The 19,581-nt window shown below is 46.3% G+C and overlaps 2 non-coding genes across 2 annotated transcripts; one reads left to right on the forward strand and one right to left on the reverse strand.

Annotated features, from left to right (window-relative positions):
• The first annotated feature begins 903 nt into the window (after nt 1-903).
• On the forward strand, nt 904-993 carry trnar-ucu (transfer RNA arginine (anticodon UCU)). Its single transcript is given in 2 exon segments — nt 904-940; nt 958-993. It is a non-coding gene; the product is annotated as a tRNA-Arg (tRNA).
• A 7,024-nt stretch (nt 994-8,017) lies between these two features.
• Nucleotides 8,018-8,099, reverse strand: trnas-cga (transfer RNA serine (anticodon CGA)). Its single transcript has one exon. It is a non-coding gene; the product is annotated as a tRNA-Ser (tRNA).
• Between the last annotated feature and the right edge of the window lie 11,482 nt (nt 8,100-19,581).

Raw genomic sequence — 19,581 nt, forward strand, 5'->3', positions numbered from 1 at the left:
GAATGGGCTGAAAGATGGCAGATGGAGTTTAATGCTGATCAATGTGAGGTGCTACACCTTGGCAGGACAAATCAAAATAGGACGTACATGGTAAATGGTAGGGAATTGAAGAATGCAGGTGAACAGAGGGATCTGGGAATAACCGTGCATAGTTCCTTGAAGGTGGAATCTCATATAGACAGGGTGGTAAAGAAAGCTTTTGGTATGCTGGCCTTTATAAATCAGAGCATTGAGTATAGAAGTTGGGATGTAATGGTTAAAATTGTACAAGGCATTGGTGAGGCCAATTCTGGAGTATGGTGTACAATTTTGGTCGCCTAATTATAGGAAGGATGTCAACAAAATAGAGAGAGTACAGAGGAGATTTACTAGAATGTTGCCTGGATTTCAGCAACTAAGTTACAGAGAAAGGTTGAACAAGTTAAGGCTTTATTCTTTGGAGCGCAGAAGGTTAAGGGGGGGGGGCTTGATAGAGGTCTTTAAAATGATGAGAGGGAGAGACAGAGTTGACGTGGATAAGCTTTTCCCACTAAGAGTAGGGAAGATTCAAACAAGGGGACATGACTTGAGAATTAAGGGACTGAAGTTTAGGGGTAACATGAGGGGGGGACTTCTTTACTCAGAGAGTGGTGGCTGTGTGGAATGAGCTTCCCGTGGTGGAGGCAGGTTCGTTTTTATCATTGAAAAATAAATTGGATAGTTATATGGACAGGAAAGGAATGGAGGGTTATGGTCTGAGCGCAGGTATAAGGGACTAGGGGAGAATACGTGTTCGGCACGGACTAGAGGGGTTGAGGTGGCCTGTTTCCGTGCTGTAATTGTTATATGGTTATATGGTTAAAGATTTGAGTTGGACAATACACTTTTTGTTATGTCGTGAGTTTACATGTGTCCTCTCGAATTGGCTCTGTGGCGCAAAGGATAGCGTGTTGGACTTCTACTGACGCATAGCAAGTAATTCAAAGGTTGTGGGTTCGAGTCCCACCAGAGTCGGTATTTTGATGGCACTCACAACATCGTTACGTTTGAGTGATTGATGGCGTCACCCTATGATGAGTAATCGAGTCATCTATCCAATTGTCTGAAATTATTAACTCGTTTGTTCGACACAGAAAGACGTGTTCTTCCTCCTTCAGAGTGCCCTCGGCGGTGTTACTATTCGGGATATATGTGTTAGGTATTGAGTGCTAAGCAAGTAGGTACTAAGTACTAAGTACTTCAAGACAGAGAGATGTATTCTTGGTTGGAAAGTGATGGAGTTAAGCACACAGCCTGATCACCCGTTAAGTCATTGAGTGATAGTTACGTCCAGCTGCTTGCTGGGTGGTGTGTGGATGTTGGCGAGCGGATGTAGTTGGCTATATTCAGTTCAGTTTATTCTTGTATCATACTAATCTTGCAATTTTGACAAACCCTTTCTATTCTGCTCACGCTAATTCATAAATGTTCTGCAAGATAAAAAATATCTCCTTTAATTCACGAAAATACATAGAAACATAAAATAGGTGCAGGAGGAGGCTAATCGGCCCTTCGAGACAGCCCCGCCATTCATTGTGCTCATGGCTGATCGTCCCCTATCAATGACCCGTGCCTGCCTTCTCCCCATATTCCTTGACTCCACTAGCCCCTAGAGCTCTATCTAACTCTCTCTTAAATCCATCCAGTGACTTGGCCTCCACTGCCCTCTGTGGCAGGGAATTCCATAAATTCACAACTCTCTGGGTGAATATGTTTTTTCTCACCTCAGTCTTAAATGACCTCCCCTTTATTCTAAGACTGTGGCCCCTGCTTCTGAACTCGCACAACCTTGGGAACATGTTTCCTGCATCTAGCTTGTCCGGTCCTTTCATAATTGTATATGTTTCTATAAGATCCCCCCTCATCGTTCTAAACTCCAGTGAATACAAGCCTATATACGTCACTATTCAAACGGAATATTCTGCATGCGTCGACCTTATGTGGAGACACCCGCTGAATTCCTGTAGCAGTCGGAATTCTTTTATTTGTTTAATTGCTTGACACCCGTTTAGAAAGACGAAGTAAACACCCTTGGTCAACGATGTCCAGTGAACTGTCGTCTGCTCACCTTTATCTATCTGTAAGTGTCAAGTGTGTTGAATGAAGAGGTGAACCTCCTTGCTACGTTATCTACTTGTGCGCACGCGCAACCATCACGTCATAGATTCGCGTCATAGGAAACCGATCCTTCAGCCCCACTGGTAAATGCCGAACAAGATGTCCCAACTATTTGTCCGCATTTGGTCCATAGCCCTCTCAACCTTTCACAAACATATACCTGCCCAAGTGTATATTAAACGTTGTTGCTGTACCTGCCTCAACTACTCCCCTGGCAGTTAATTCCATGTACCCACCAACCTACGAATAATAACAGTGCCCATCAGGATTCTATTAAATCCTTCCCCTCTCACCTTAAACCCACGTGCTCTGGTTCTTTATTCCAATACCCTGGATTAAACACTCCGTGCATTCACCTGCTCCATCCCACTAGTGATTTGATACACATCCGTAGCTCTTATTTCATTCCCAACTCATTTCCCTTCTAGAATCTTATTTTGGAACGTGTATGTTTGTTTTCCCTCCGGAATGTTGCACGCTGCGCTAATGTCCACCAGCAGTTTCAATTTTGCTCCAGATTCTCGCATCTGCGGTATTTTTCCTGTCCCCGTTACTCCCTTCCTCCATTCTCTTTCCTGTCTTCCTTCCTTTCGCAGTTTCTGCCTTATCGCGACATTATCACGACACCCCTATTCCTCCCATGTCCCTGTTCGCGTTATCCAGATCCCAACATCCAGGTTATTATCCCTGTGCTCACTGCACCCACCGTGTCATTGTTCACATTCCCAGTGCCCCCAACTTGAGGTTATTATTCTTGTGCTCCCCGCTCCCACTCTGTACTCGCTCTCGGTTCGCAGACCCTTACAACGAACAAACTCAAATGTTAAACGTGGGATATTGGAGGTGATTAACCCCCACAACTATCTAATGGAAACTGCGAACTAACTTGGTGTCCCAGCAGTTATCAGACAAGTGAACACAGAAACATAGAAACATAGAAGATAGGTGCAGGAGTGGGCCATTCGGCCCTTCGAGCCTGCATCGCCATTCAATATGATCATGGCTGATCATCCAACTCAGTATCCTGTACCTGCCTTCTCTCTATACCCCCTGATCCCTTTAGCCACAAGAACCACATCTACCTCCCTCTTAAATATAGCCAATGAACTGGCCTCAACTAACTTCTGTGGCAGAGAATTCCAGAGATTCACCACTCTCTGTGTGAAAAACGTTTTTCTCATCTCGGTCCAAAATGATTTGCCCCTTATCCTTAAACTGTGATCGCTTATTCTGGAACGATCCTCTCACGAGCTGGAGAGTGGTCCCGACCTCCCAACGACCTCATTGGAGACCTTTGCTTTAACTTTAACTTTAATCGGTCTTTATCAGACTGTGCCATGCATTTTGTATTGTTACCCTTTGTCATGTTCAGTTTTTTTAATTGATTGGATAGCACACAACACGAGCATTCCTCTGTACCTTGGTACACGTGATAATTATCTAAATACACGCGAATGGATTTGGTCTTTTGGAAACGGTTTTTTTCTGATTTTCATTTTTTTAAATTGTATTATCGATGAGTAAAACGTGTAATCTGTTCGCAGACCCGTTATGCTGCTGCAAGTAAGAATTATATTGTTCTGTATTTGGAACATGTCACAATTAAATGCTGCTGAAGAGGTTCTTCTGCAGTTGGCTAGGGCTCTAGTAAGACCACATCTAGAGTACTGTAAACAGTTTTGGTCTCCTAATTTGAGGAAGGACATCCTTGTGATTGAGGCAGTGCAGCGTAAGTGCACAAGATTGATCCCTGGGATGGCGGGATGAGGAAAGATTGAAAAGACTAGGCTTGTATTCACTGGAGTTTAGAAGGATGAGGGGGTATCTTATAGAAGCATAGAAACTGGACAAGCTAGATGCAGGAAAAATGTTCGCAATGTTGGGCTAGTCCAGAACCAGTGGCCACGGTCTTAGAATAAAGGGGAGGTCATTTAAGACTAAGGTGAGAAAAAAACTCTACCTGAGTCAGTGAGTACCCGTGCACCCGGGGAGTGCAGCAAAGGTTCGCCAGGTTTGTCCTATTAGGAGAGGTGAAGCAGCGTGGTCCGACTGGAACAACAGGAAATAAATTAGGATAGACTCATGCTGAAGTAACTCAGTGGGATCTGCGGCATCTCTGGTGCGAAGTAATGGGTGACATTAAGGGTCGAGACTCTTCTTCAGAATTGTCAGGGGAATTAGGTATTCACTCTGGGCACAGACAATCAACAGTGCATCAAAAGCTGCACATATACGTCAGTCATTTCGGGCAGACGTACTAGTCCCGTTGATTCGAACCTTGGTAAGAGAGACCAATGGATTCCTAGTCCATCGCCTTAACCACTCGACCACGACTACCGCGGTCGCAACAATAAGTTTCCAAGAAGGCTTTTTGTTTACGTCAAGCGATTAGTGTATACCAGGACGAACAGGGAAGACACTGATCCCGGAATTAGATGGTAAATCCATGAGCGGATCAGCGTAGATTCTTGTTCTCATTCTATTGCAGATTCCCAGATCAAACTAGGACACTTCCCAATACGACAGGAAATTGATTCACACTGTGTCCCGTTAATGTCCTCACCGCCGGATCTCTTCATATATTTCGCCCGTGGAATCTCTCTCCACAACCTCCCTTCATTCCGACAAAGACTTCTATACTGAAAGATGTAACATAGAGACATACAGCTCAGAACAGGCCTTTTGGCCGCAAATATCCATAGCGACCATCCATCCATACTGAACGTGTTTAACAATACCGACTATATCTTCAATGCTTGGTGATTCAAGGCTACAGATCCATAAACTGTGAGAATCCCTACCATCCACATACGGGGTCGGGTCCAGATTTCAACTTCCGTGGACGCGGCTTTGGAATGGAATGTCCTTCCGAAGCCTCTCGTCCTCTCATCTGAGGAAAGATATTTTTGCCATAGAGGGAGTACATAGAAGGTTCACGAGGCTGATTCCTGGGATGGCAGGACTTTTATATGAAGAAAGACTGGATAGACTCGGGTCCTACTTGCTAGAATTTAGAAGATTGAGGGGGGATCTTATAGAAACTTACAAAATTCTTAAGGGGTTGGACAGGGTAGATACAGGAAGATTGTTCCCGATTTTGGAAAAGGCCAGAACAAGGGGGTCACAGTTTAAGGATAAGGGAGAAGTATTTTAGGACCGAGATGAGAAAAAATATTTTTCACACAGAGAGTGGTGAATCTCTGGAATTCTCTGCCACAGAAGGTAGTTGAGGCCAGTTCATTGGCTATATTTAAGAGGGAGTTAGATGTAGCCCTTGTGGCTAAAGGGATCAGGTGATATGGAGAGAAGGTCGGTACAGGATACTGAGTTGGATGATCAGCCATGATCATATTGAATGGCGGTGCAGTCTCGAAGGGCCGAATGGCCTACTCCTGCACCTATTTTCTGTGTTTCTATGGTTCTATTCGTAGGACACCCCCAATCGTAGAGACCGCCTCCAGGATAATACACCCAGTCTTTCCAGTCGCACTTCTTGGCGGATAAGCGCCACCTCGGGCAACATTTTGGTGCATCCCCTGCCCCCTCCCCTTTGAACTCCGAGACCCATTCGTTCCGACTAATTTGCGGGAATATCCCCATTGTTATATACGCTGTCATTGGTTTATCATCGTTTCATTATCGGTTTCATTTGTGCATCTGAAAGAAATGTGGATTCCTTTGGATGCAGAATAAAAACCTAGTTGAATAGCAGAGGATAGTTTCGATCTATCGACCTGAGTTATGGGCTCAGCACGCTGCCGCTGCGCCACTCTGCTAGTGGGTGTCAAGTAAACGTGTGCGGTTTTGTGTTCTGTTGTGAACGTTGCATCTTCCCTTCTGTTTCTTTCCCGCCACCATATGGTTCCCCTTGCGAGCCTTGTCTCTTTTTCCTGAACGACTTCCCTTCTACAGCATTGATCCGCAACTGAGGCAATTCATTCCCTCCGCACGTGCTGCACGGCCTGCTGAAGTTCTCCATGTCACGGCGGTATCCGGCGTGGGCGCAGGAGCAGGAGCTGAACGCGATGCCTCGCCCACCTACTGTCCTTGATGGTGTTAGTGGCCGTGGTCACAGGAACTAACATGTTTATAATAGGCAATATACACTGATGCACACTGCAGCACCTCATGCCAATGTTGGGCGGTGACTATTTTGTGAACTTGAGTGGATGCGAATCAAGTGAGCAGCGTTTTCCAGGATGGTGTTCAAATTTCCGCAATTTTATAGAAAAATGCATTTTGTGCAAATTATGTGTGTTTTACTTAAGATCATGGAAATGCCTTGTGATAGGAATGTGTAGAATAGAACTGCAGATGTTTGTTTAAATCGAAGGCAAACCCACAATGCTGGTGTAAGAACGCGACAGGCGGCATCTCTGGAGGGGCCATGGGCCACAGTCTTAGAATAAAGGGGAGGTCATTTAAGACTGAGGTGAGAAAAAACTTTTTCACCCAGAGAGTCGTGAATTTATGGAATCCCCTGACACAGAGGGCAGTGGAGGCCAAGTCACTGGATGGATTTAAGAGAGAGTTAGATAGAGCTCTAGTGGCTAGTGGAGTCAAGGGATAGGGGGAGAAGGGTTATTGATAGGGGACGATCAGCCATGGCACAATGAATGGCGGTGCTGGCTCGATGGGCCGAATGGCCTCCTCCTTCACCTATTTTCTATGTTTCTATGTTTCTATGAGAGAAGGAATCGGTGACGTTACGGGTCGAGACTCTTCTTCGTACTGATGTCAGGGTAGTGGGATGGACGGAGATAGAATGTAGTCCGTCAGTAAGGCTGGTGGGAGAGGGGGTGGAGAGAGAAGAAGAGCAAGGGTTATTTGAAGTTAGGGAAGTCAATGTTCCTTCCGCTGGAGTGGAAGCTACCCAAGCGAAATATGATGTGCTGTTCCTCCAATTTGAACTTGCCTCACTCTGACAATGGAATAGGCCAGGGACCGAAAGGTCAGAATCGGAATGGGAGGGGGAGTTAAAGTGCTGACAAACCGGGAGATCAGGTTGGTTAATGCAGACTGCGAAGTGGTGTTGAGCGAAACGATCGCCGAGACTGCGCTTGGTCTCGCCGATGTACAGAAGTGGACACCTGGAACAGCGGACACAGTAGATGAGATTGGAGGAAACCTCTGCCTCACCTGAAAATACGGTCGGGGTCATTAGCTTGAGTGGTTGAGTGAAGCAACGGGACAGGGTTGCATCTCCTGCAGATGCAGCGGAACGTTCCTGAGGAGGGTGTGGTTTGGGTGGAAAACAACGAGTGGACCGGGAATTGCGGTGGGAACGGTCTCTGCAGAAAGCAGAAAGTGGTGTAGAGTGGAAGATGTGGCCAGTAGTTTGATCCCATTGGAGGTGGCGAAAGGTTTATGGGATTAATGTAGCTTGCGACGGCTGATGGAGTGGAAGGTGAGATCAAGGGGGAACTCTGTCCTTGTTGCGAATGGAGGGAGCAAGAGAGGGGCTTCGGAATATCGGGGGAGAGGGGGTTAGGGGTCAGTCAGAACTGCAGAAGGCCAGGGATAAAAACAGTTTCGTGACGGGTGCAAGATGAATCTGCCCGCTAAACTTTGTCCACAAGATGCGGCGGCTGAAAAAGGTTTTTACTTTCCTTTCCTTAATCAGTCATCGATTTTTGAATAAGATGATGGACCAACCCAATGACCAAAAGTCCGTTCCCACACGAGGATTGCCTTGAGCCTCAATCCGCTCTCGAAGGAAATCTGCGCCATATATATCCGACAGCACCGTTTACCGATCACTGTAACCAAACAGGGAGACGCGATGAATCTGGAGAGGAATGGGTAAGGCTCTATGAGTCCTGAAAGTGAGCTAAAACTGTGAGAAGTAATAGACCGTTCAGCTCCAGGCGGAAGAAAATGACGCTGCGAGCAGGGTTCGAACCTGCGAGGGGAATCCCCATTGGATTTCGAGTCCAACGCCTTAACCACTCGGCCATCGCAGCTCTCCTCATTACATTTGCTGCACAACGATTAATGAAAATAGATAACTTTGTGAGAAATCGTAATCGGTGTAGCTGCTGGTCTGGGTTTGAAATGTTGGCTCCTTGACCTCCTTGGTGCTTGACATACGTGCAGGAGTAGGCCATTCAGCACTTCGAGCCAGCACCTCCATTAAATATGACCATGGCTGATCATCCAACTCAGTATCCCATACCTGCCTTCTCTCCATAGGCACAAGGGCCACATATAACTCCCTCTTAAATATAGCCAATGAACTGGCCTCAACTACCTTCTGTGGCAGAGAATTCCAAAGATTCACCACTCTCTGTGTGAAAAATGTTTTTCTCATCTCGGTCCTAAAAGATTTCCCCTTTATCCTTAAACTGTGACCCCTTGTTCTGGACTTCCCCAACATCGGGAACAATCTTCTTGCATCTAGCCTGTCCAACCCCTTAAGAATTTGGTAAGCTTCTATAAGATCCCCCCACAATCTTCTAAATTCTAGCGAATACAAGCCGAGTCTTGTATTCGCTTGTATGTCTTTCTTCATATGAAAGTTCTGACATCCCTGGAATCAGTCTGGTGAACCTTCTCTGTACTCCCTCTATGGCAAGAATGTCCTTCCTCTGATTAGGAGGCCAAAACTGTACACAATACTCCAGGTGTGGTCTCACCAAGACCCTGTACAACTGCAGTAGAACCTCCCTGCCCCTATACTCAAATCCTTTTGCTATGAATGCTAACATACCATTCGCTTTCCTCACTGCCTGTTGCACCAGCATGCCTACTTTCAATGACTGGTGTGCCATGACACCCAAGTCTCGTTGCCTCCCCTTTTCCTAATCGGCCACCATTCAGATGTACACAGATTAAACGGCAGACTATGTTATAAAACGTTGCAACGACAATTAAATCAATGGCTGATATTGCATTGTGTTTTAGTCAATAGAATCAAGAGTCAAGAGTGTTGGTTTGTCCTGTATCCCGGGTGGGACCATGAAATCCTTACTTGCTCCAGCACAATAGAATATGTGAAGATGTAAACATAATACATAACGGGGGAAGAAGAGTTCAATAAAAAACAAATGTATTGTAATAATAATATAGTATTTTGCAGTTCAGAGCTCAGAGCTTATTCGTTGCTGTGTTTAATAGCCTGATGGCTGTAGGGATGAAGCTGTTCCTGAACCAGGACGTTATAGTTTTCAGGCTCCTGTACTTTCTTCCTGATGGCAATGGTGAAATGAGTATGGGGCCAGGTTGGTGTGGGTCTTTGATGATGTGGCTGCCTTTTTGAGGCAGCGACTACGATAGATCACTTTGACGGTGTGGAGAGGACAAAGACGGTGATGGATTGGGCAGTGGTGACAACATTTTGTAGTCTTTTTTTCGCTACTAATCTTTCAAGTTGCCGAACCAGGCCACGATGCAACCAGTTAGAATGATCTCTACCGTGAACATGTAGAAGTCTAGGAGAATCCTTAACGACATGCCGAATCTCCGTAATCTTCTCAGGAAGTAGAGTCGCTGATGTGTCTAATTTATAATTGCATCGGTGTGATGGATTCAGGAAAGATCTTCGGAAATATGCACACCCAGGAATTTGAATTTTTTTGCGGCCCGAAACGTTGCCTATTTCCTTCGCTCCATAGATGCTGCTGCATCCGCTGAGTTTCTCCAGCACTTTTGTGTACATTTGAAGTTTTTGACCCTCTCTACCATAGACCCATTGATGTGAACAGGGATGTGGGTCCTCATCCTTCCCTTACAATCAGTTCCTTAGTCTTCCTGATGTCGAGAGCCAGGTTGTTGTCCTGGCACCACTTGGTCAGTTGGTGGATCTCACGTCTATACTCTGACTCATCCCCATCTGTGATTCGTCCAACAAGAATGGTGACGTCGGCGAATTCGCTGATGGAATTCGCACTTTGACCGGCTGCGCAGTCATGAGTATAGAGTAAGTACAGCAGGGGGCGGAGCACGCAGCCTTGATGTGCTCCTGTGCTAATTGTTATGAGGATGAAGTGGTTCCTCAAATTCGAACAGACTGTGGTCTGTGCATGAGGAAGTCGAGGATCCAATTGTAGGGGGATGCGCAGAGACGCAGTTCCGTGAGCTCGGTAGCTTGGAGGGGATGATGGTATTAAAAGCCGAGCTGTAGTCTATAAACAACAACCTGACCTAAGTGTTTTTATTGTCGAAGTGGGAATGCCATCAGGTCCAGGCGCTTTCCGAGGATTCACCTGAAGGATCTTCTGACGTCGGCCTCTGAGACTGTTACTATAATACCGCCAGGACGAATGGGGGCTCGGGAAGGTAACGGAAGCTATCGAACCGTGCGTAAAACGCACTGAGCTCATCAGGGAGTGATGCTTCGCTGACAATTGAGCTGCCTCCTGATTTCGCCTTGTAGGAGGTGATGGCATTCAAGCCCTGCCACAGTTGCCGAACATCCGTCTCATCCGAAGTCTCTTTTGGACTTTCTATGGTCTTACCAAGGTCATATCTGGACTTCTTCTTGACCTCTGCATCTCCAGACCTGAATGCCCGGGATCTGGACTTCAGAAGAGTGTGGATCTCATGGTTCATCCAAGGCTTCTGGTTAGGAAACACTCAGAAGGTTTTTTGTTGGAAGAAAGCCCTCCACACATTTCCGCATGAAGTCTGTAACGACTGTGGCGCATTCATTCAGGTCCGTTGACGAGTCCTTGAAGATTGCACAGCCTACAGACTCCAAGCAGACCTGGAGTAGTTCCTCTGCGCCCCCACCCCTCCCCGCGACCAGCTCTGACAGTCTTCACATCTTGGGGTGCTTTCTTCAGTTGCCGCCTGTATGCAGGAAGACGCGGCACCGCTTAATGGTGGGATTTCCCGGATAGGGTGCGAGGGATAGAGCGATAGGCGTCTTTGGTGGACGTGTAACAATGGTCGAGGATGTTTGATCATCTGGTGCTGCAGCAGGCATGTTGGTGGAAGTTAGTGGGCGATGTTTTCAGGTTGGCTCTGTTGAAGTCCCCGCCAATGGTGGTAAACGCCTCGAAGTAAGCCGTCTAGTGCTTGTTGACCACGGCGTGCTGCTCCTCCCCCCGTGCCAGACGGACGTCTGCCTGGGGTGGGATGTAGACTGCGGTCAGGATGATGGACGTGAATTCCCTCGGTCGGTAGAAAGGGCGACACTTCACCGTCAGATGTTCGAGGTACGGAGAGGAGCAATTAGATAGGACTGCCGCATCTGTGCACCACGCAGAGGTGACCACGTGGTAGACGCCCCACTTAGCTTACGGGATGAGCTTACGGGTTCTCAAGATCGACTTACGAGTTCTCAAGATCGAATTCGTTCCCGCTGAACGCCTGCGCCGCGTGGCTGAACACACAGCCGCTGATGGCACGCCTAGAAACATAGAAACATAGAAATTAGGTGCAGGAGTAGGCCATTCGGCCCCTCGAGCCTGCACCGCCATTCAATATGATCATGGCTGATCATCCAACTCAGTATCCCGTACCTGCCTTCTCTCCATACCGCCTGATCCCCTTAGCCACAAGGGCCACATCTAACTCCCTCTTAAATATAGCCAATGAACTGGCCTCAACTACCCTCTGTGGCAGAGAGTTCCAGAGATTCACCACTCTCTGTGTGAAAACAGTTCTTCTCATCTCGGTTTTAAAGGATTTCCCCCTTAAGCTGTGACCCCTTGTCCTGGACTTCCCCCAACATCGGGAACAATCTTCCTGCATCTAGCCTGTCCAACCCCTTAAGAATCTTGTAAGTTTCTATAAGATCCCCTCTCAATCTCCTAAATTCTAGAGAGTATAAACCAAGTCTATCCAGTCTTTCTTCATAAGACAGCCCTGACATCCCAGGAATCAGTCTGGTGAACCTTCTCTGCACTCCCTCTATGGCAATAATGTCCTTTCTCAGATTTGGAGACCAAAACTGTACGCAATACTCCAGGTGTGGTCTTACCAAGACCCTGTACAACTGCAGTAGAACATCCCTGCTCCTATACTCAAATCCTTTTGCAATGAAAGCTAACATACCATTCGCTTTCTTTACTGCCTGCTGCACCTGCATGACTACCTTCAATTACTGGTGTACCATGACACCCAGGTCTCGCTGCATCTCCCCCTTTCCCAATCGGCAACCTCAGCTACTCTCATCCATAATCAAGAGAGAGGCTGGCCAAACAGGCAATCCAGCACACCACTGGAGGTGCAGCCGTTCTTCCTAGCCCGCGATGAGTTGGAAATGCAGGACGGTGTCATACTTAAAGGTTACAAAGTCGTGATCCCATCATTCCTACAAGACAAATACGCTAAAGAGGTACACAACTGTCACCCAGGTACCGATGCCACGTTGGCCCACGCACAGAACATGTTCTGCTGGCCTGGTATGGCCAAGTACATACGGGACAGGGCCGCCTCCTGTCCCATCTGCAACAGTTTGGCACTACACCAACAGAAACAGCCTCTGCTACAACAACCCCCACCAGCACTGCCTTGAACGTCGCTGGCAGCGGACATTTTCGAATGGCACGGTAAACACTACCTAGTCCTGGTCGACTCCTACTCCAACTGGTTCCAACTCGATTTATTGCCCACCATCACATCCGAAATGGTCATTCAAAAGCTACAGAGGCAGTTTTCCGTATTCAGCACACCAGTCCGCCTGCAAACTGACAACGGAAGTCAATTAACCGTCACGCATTCAAACACTTCAACCATAGAAACATAGAAAATAGGTGCAGGAGTAGGCCATTCGGCCCTTTGAGCCTGCACCGCAATTCAATATGATCATGGCTGATCATCCAACTCAGTATCCTGTGCCTGCCTTCGCTCCATACCCCCTGATCTCTTTAGCCACAAGGGCCACATCTCACTCCCTCTTAAATATAGCCAATGAACTGGCCTCAACTTCCTTTTGTGGCAGAGAATTCCACAGATTCATCACTCTCTGTGGGGAAAATGTTTTTCAAATCTCAGTCCTAAAATACTTCCGCCTTATCCTTAAACTGTCACCCCTTGTTCTGGACTTCCCCAACATCGGGAACAATCTTCCTGCATCTAGCCTGTCCAGCCCCTTAAGAATTTTGTAAGTTTCTATAAGATCCCCCCTTAATCTTCTCTATTCTAGCGAGTACAAGCCGAGTCTAGGAGACCAAAGCTGTACGCAATACTCCAGGTGTGGTCTCACCAAGGCCCTGTACAACTGCAGTAGAAACTCCCTGCTCCTATACTCAAATCCTTTTACTATGAATGCTAACATACCATTCGCTTTCTTCACTGCCTGCTGCACCTGCATGCCTACTTTCAATGACTCGTGTACCATGACACCCAGGTCTGGTTGCATCTCCCTTTTTCCTAATCGGCCACCATTCAGATAATAGTCTACTTTCCTGTTCTTGCCACCAAAGTAGATAACCTCACGTTAATCCACATTATACTGCATCTGCCATGCATTTGCCCACACCCAACGTATCCAAGTCACCTTGCAGCCTCCTAGCATCCTCCTCACAGCTAACACTGCCCCCCAGTTTCGCGTCATCTGCAAACTTGGGGATGTTGCATTCAATTCCCTCGTCCAAATCATTAATCTATATTACTAAATCTCTGTTCTTGACCGCTTTTGGCCATCTGTGCTGCGATTTCCGAGAGAACGCCGCCACCTACGGCCGTCATTTTTGGCCACCTCGCTCAGAACCCCCCTCCGCCGCATGTGTTCCGAGGATTATTCCCGTCGATGGAACATGACTGAGATATGAATGTTCTTACAAAATTTCCTATTCTCTCTGCTGCCCCCGCTGGCGGCACGAGGGAGGGACTATAAAACCAGGAAGTGGTGTGCTTCAGTCTTTTCAAGATGGAGGAAGGCAGAGGGTCACATTTCTCTGAGCTGTGTATAACACTGAACACATGTCCACTCAAATGTAAGTGGCCTTAGTGGTTCTAAAATGCTTGCAGAATGTGTCTATTGGTTCTAACGCTTGCAAAACATGTCTACTGGTCCTAAAGCTTGCAAAAAATGTCTATTGGTTCTAAAGCTTGCAAAAAGGCAAGGCAAGACAACTTTATTTATATAGCACATTTCATACACGAGGCAGACTCAAAGTGCTTCACATAAAAACATGTCATACAATAAAATGAAATATTAAAATGATATAAAATAGAAGAATTAAAAGAAAATAAAGCAAAATTCAAAATGCATTATAAAAAGTGCAAACGTTAAAAGTGCAATGTAGTTAAGATTTAGCTGAAAGCTAAAGTAAACATAAAAGTTTTCAGTCTTGTTTTAAAAGTGGTCAAAGTTGAGGCAAGTCTTAAATCTGCAGGAAGTTTACTCCAGCTATTTGTTGCATAGTAACTAAATCCTGCTTTCCCAAGTTTTGTATTGACTCTGGGAATCACGAACAGATTGGTTTTAAAAGATCTTAGCGGTCTAGAAGGCTTATTTAGTTGAAGCATGTCAGTGATATACTTTGGTCCTAAACCATGTAGTGATTTATAGGTGAGCAGCAGGATTTTGAAATCAATTCTCTAACATACAGGGAGCCAATGTAAAGATTTAAGAATTGGTGTAATGTGTTCAAATTTTTTGGTCTTTGTTAGAACTCTAGCAACTGCGTTCTGAACAAGCTGTAGCTGCCTGACAGTTTTTTTCGGAAGACCTGCAAGGAGACTGTTACAATAATCTAGCCTCCTAGTAATAAAGGCATGTACACGTTTTTCTAAGTATTGAGCTGACATGAGTCCTCTTAATCTTGCTACGTTTTTGAGCTAGATAGTAGGCCGATTTTGTTACTGATTTGATGTGACTGTCGAAATGTAAATCTGAATCCATAATAACCCCACGATTTCTGACCTTGTTTGAAGTTTTCAGGGACAGAGAGTGAAGGTGTTGGGTTACTTTAAGCCTTTCTTTTTTAGCACCTATAAAAAGTGTCTCTATTGGTTCTACAGCTTGCCATAAAAATGTCTATTGGTTCTAAAGCTTGCAAAAAAATGTATATTGGTTCTAAAGCTTGCAAAAAAAATGTCTATTGATTCCAAAATGGTACATACTAGCGCTCCAGAAAGCCCCCCCCCCCCCCCCCCCCCCCCCCCCCCCCCCCCTCCCTGGTGGTCAAAAATATTGAAAGTGGTGCAGAGGTGGAATATTGCTTCGGGGGACAAGCCTTCCCGTGTGAAGCTGGGACCCAACGGGTCCCACTTAGTCTAGTATATATTGTAAATTGCTGGGGTCCCAGCACTGAGCCTTGCGGTACCCCACTAGTCACTGCCTGCCATTGTGAAAAGGACCCGTTTACTCCTACTCTTTGTTTCCTGTCTGCCAGCCAGTTCTCTATCCACGTCAATACTTAACCCCCAATACCGTTTCCTTTAAGTTTGCATACTAATCTCTTATGTGGGACCTTGTCGAAAGCCTTCTGAAAGTCCAGATGTAACACATCCACTGGTTCTCCCTTATCCACTCTAAAAGTTACATCCTCGAAAAATTCTGTGAGATTCGTCAGTCTTGCCTACCGCAAGAACAGGAGTACGGAGGATGCCATCTCAACGGCACATCAATCCGCCCTCTCCCACCTCGACAACAGAGACACCTACGTAAGAATGCTGTTCATCGATTACAGCTCAGCATTCAACACCATTATACCATCAAAACTGATCACCAAACTCGGTAACCTGGGCATCGACCCCTCCCTCTGCAACTGGATACTGGACTTACTAACCAACAGACCCCAGTCTGTTAGGTTAGACAAGCACACCTCTTCAACCCTCACCCTGAACACCGGCGTTCCACAGGGCTGTGTGCTGAGCCCCCTCCTCTACTCCCTCTTCACCTATGACTGCACACCTGTACATGGTACTAACACCATCATCAAGTATGCAGATGATACAACGGTGATTGGCCTCATCAGCAATAACGATGAGTTGGCCTACAGGGAGGAGGTCCAGCACTTAGCAGCATGGTGCGCTGACAACAACCTGGCCCTTAACACCAAGAAGACCAAGGAGCTCATTGTAGACTTCAGGAAGTCCAAAGGCGGCACGCACACCCCCATCCACATTAACGGGATGGAGGTGGAACGTGTTTCTAGCTTCAGGTTCCTGGGGGTCAACATCTCCGATGACCTCTCTTGGACCCACAATACCTCAACTCTGGTCAAGAAGGCTCACCAGCGTCTCTTCTTCCTGAGGAGACTGAAGAAGGTCCATCTGACTCCTCAGATCCTGGTGAATTTCTACCGCTGCACCATCGAGAGCATCCTTACCAACTGCATCACAGTATGGTATGGCAACTGCTCTGTCTCCGACCGGAAGGCATTGCAGAGGGTGGTGAAAATTGCCCAACGCATCACCGTTCCTCCCTCCCCTCCATTGAGTCTGTCCAAAGCAAGCGTTGTCTGCGGAGGGCGCTCAGCATCGCCACGGACTGCTCTCACCCCAACCATGCACTGTTTACCCTCCTACCATCCGGGAGGCGCTACAGGTCTCTCCGATGCCGAACCAGCAGGTCGAGGAACAGCTTCTTCCCGGCGGCTGTCACTCTACTCAACAACGTACCTCGGTGATTGCCAATCACCACCCCCCCCCCCCCCCCCCCCCCCCCCCGGGACACTTATTATTATTTACTCAAATCATTTGCTATGTCGCTCTTCCAGGGAGATGCTAAATGCATTTCCTTGTCTCTGTACTGTACACTGACAATGACAATTAAAATTTAATCTGAATCTGAATCTGACATGATTTACCTTTCATAAATCCATGTTGACTTTGTCCAATGATTTCACCACTTTCCAAATGTGCTGCTATCCCATCTTTAATAACTGACTCTAGCAGTTTCCCCACTACCGATGTTAGACTAACTATTCTGTAGTTCCCCATTTTCTCTCTCTCTCTTTTTAAAAGTGGAGTTACCTTCCAATCCTCAGGAACTACTCCAGAATCTAAAAAGTTTTGAAAAATTATTCACTATTTCTGGGGCTACTTCCTTAAGTACTGTGGGATGCAGCCTATCTGGACCTTGGGGATTTATCGGCCTTTGATCCATTAAATTTACCTAACACCACTTCCCGACTAACCTGGATTTCACTCAGTTCCTCCATCTCGTTTGACACCCGGTCCCTTGCTATTTCCGACAGCTTATTTATGTCTTCCTTAGTGAAGACAGAGCCAAAGTAGTTATTCAATTGGTCTGCCATGTCCTTATTCCCTATGATCAATTCACCTGTTTCTGACTGCATGGGACCTACATTTGTTTTAACGAATCTTTTTCTCTTCACATATCTATAAAAACTTTTAAAGTCAGTTTTTATGTTCCTTGTCAGTTTTCTTTCAAAATCTACTTCCCCTTTCATAATTAAGCCCTTTGTCCTCCTCTGCTGGACTCTGAATTTCTCCCAGCCGTCTGGTAGGCTGCTTTTCTGGCTAATTTGTATGCTTTTGTTTTGATACTATCCCTGATTTCACTTGTTATCCACGGATGCACTACCTTCCCTGATTTATTTTTTTGCCAAACTGAGATAAACAATTGTTGTAGTTCATCCATGCAGTCTTTGAATGCCTTGCATTGCATATGACCCTTTAAGAATCAATTGCCGGTCTATCTTGGTCTATTCACGTCTCATACGCTCAAAGTTACCTTTCTTAATGTTCAGAACCTTTGTTTCTGAATTTACAAATGTCACTCTCCATCCTAATGAAGAGTTCAACCATATTATGGTCACTCTTGCCCAAGGGGCTCCGCACAACTCCGGACTGCTAACTAACCCTTCCTAATTACTCAATACCCAGTCTAGAATAGCCTGTTCTCTCGTTGGTTCCTCTACATGTTGGTTTAAAAAACTATCCCGCATACATTCCAAGAAATCCCCTTCCTCAGCATCGCTGCCAATTTGATTCATCCAATCTATATGTAGATTGAAGTCACCAATTATAACTGTTTTACCTTTGTTGCACGCATTTCTAATTTCCTGTTTGATGCCATCCCCAACTCCACTACTACTGTTAGGTGGCATGTACACAACTCTCACTAGCGTTTTCTGCCCCTTAGTGTTTTGCAGCTCTACCCATATCGATTCCACATCCTCCAAGCTAATGTCCTTCCTTTCTAATGCATGAATCTCCTCTCTAACCAGCAACGCTACCCACCTCCTTTTCCTTTCTGTCCATCCCTCCTGAATATTGAATATCCCTGGATGTTCAGCTCCCAGCCTTGGTCACCCTGGAGCCATGTCTCCGTGATCCCAACTATATCATATTAATTAAAAACTATCTGCACATTCAACTCATCCACCTTCTTGGGAATGCTCCTTGCATTGAGACACAAAGCCTGCAGGCTTGTTTTTACAACACTCTTACCCCTTATACAATTATGTTGAAAAATTGCCCTTTTTGATTTTTGCCCTGGATTTGGCTGCCTGCCACTTTTACTTTTCACCTTGCTACCAATTGCTTCTACCCTCATTTTACACCCTCTGTCTCTCTGCTCACACATTTAAGAAACCCACCATCTCTTATTCCCTGTTTATTATCTTTTTCTTCTTTCTACCCTACATGTTGGGTCTGAGTGCTTCCCTTCTCTGCCTCCCGCCTCACCCACTGTCTACTAGCTTTCTCTATTTGAGTCCCTCTCCCCAACCGTTCTGGTTTAAAATCTCCACAGAAGCCGTTGCAAATCTCCCCGCCAGGATATTGGTCCCACTCGGGTTCAAGTGCAACCCGTCCTTTTTGCACAGGTCAAGCCTTCCCCAAAAGATGTCCCAATGATCTAGAAACTTGAATCTCTGCCCTCTACACCAGTCCTTCAGCCACGCATTTATCCTCCACCTCGCTCCATTTCTACTCTCACTGTCGCGTGGCACAGGCAGTAATCCCGAGATTGTTACCTTTGCGGTCCTTCTCCTTAACTCTCCTCCTAACTCCTTCAATTATCCATGCAGGACCTCTTCTCTTTTTCTACCTATGCCATTGGTACCTATATGGACCACGACCTCAGGCTCCTCTCCCTCCCATTTCAGGATGTCTTGGACACGTTCAGACACATCCCAGATCCTGGTACCAGGAAGGCAAACTACCTTCCGGGTCTCCTGACTGCGTCCGCAGACTCGCCTATCTGACCCCTAACTATAGATCCCCTATTACTATCACAGCCTACAGTGCGACATTCCAATAGAACTACCCCACGGTGTGTCACTCATTCAGTACTATTTCGCAGTGTCATTCCAGCACTGCTGCCCCACAGTATCACTTCCATCCGTACTACCCCACAGTGCTACCCTCCATTACTACCGCTCCAGTGTGCCCTTCATCAGTAACACCACAGCACGCCATTCCATCAGTACCATCACAGTGTGTCACTCCATCAGTCCCATCACAGTGTGTCACTCCATCAGTACCAGCACAGTACGTCCCTCCATCAGTAACACCACAGTATGTCACTCCATCAGTACCATCACAGTATGTCACTCCATCAGAAACACCACAGTG

This window comes from Leucoraja erinacea, unplaced genomic scaffold (assembly GCF_028641065.1).
Source record: "Leucoraja erinacea ecotype New England unplaced genomic scaffold, Leri_hhj_1 Leri_1541S, whole genome shotgun sequence".
In the NCBI taxonomy this organism is placed as follows: domain Eukaryota; kingdom Metazoa; phylum Chordata; class Chondrichthyes; order Rajiformes; family Rajidae; genus Leucoraja; species Leucoraja erinaceus.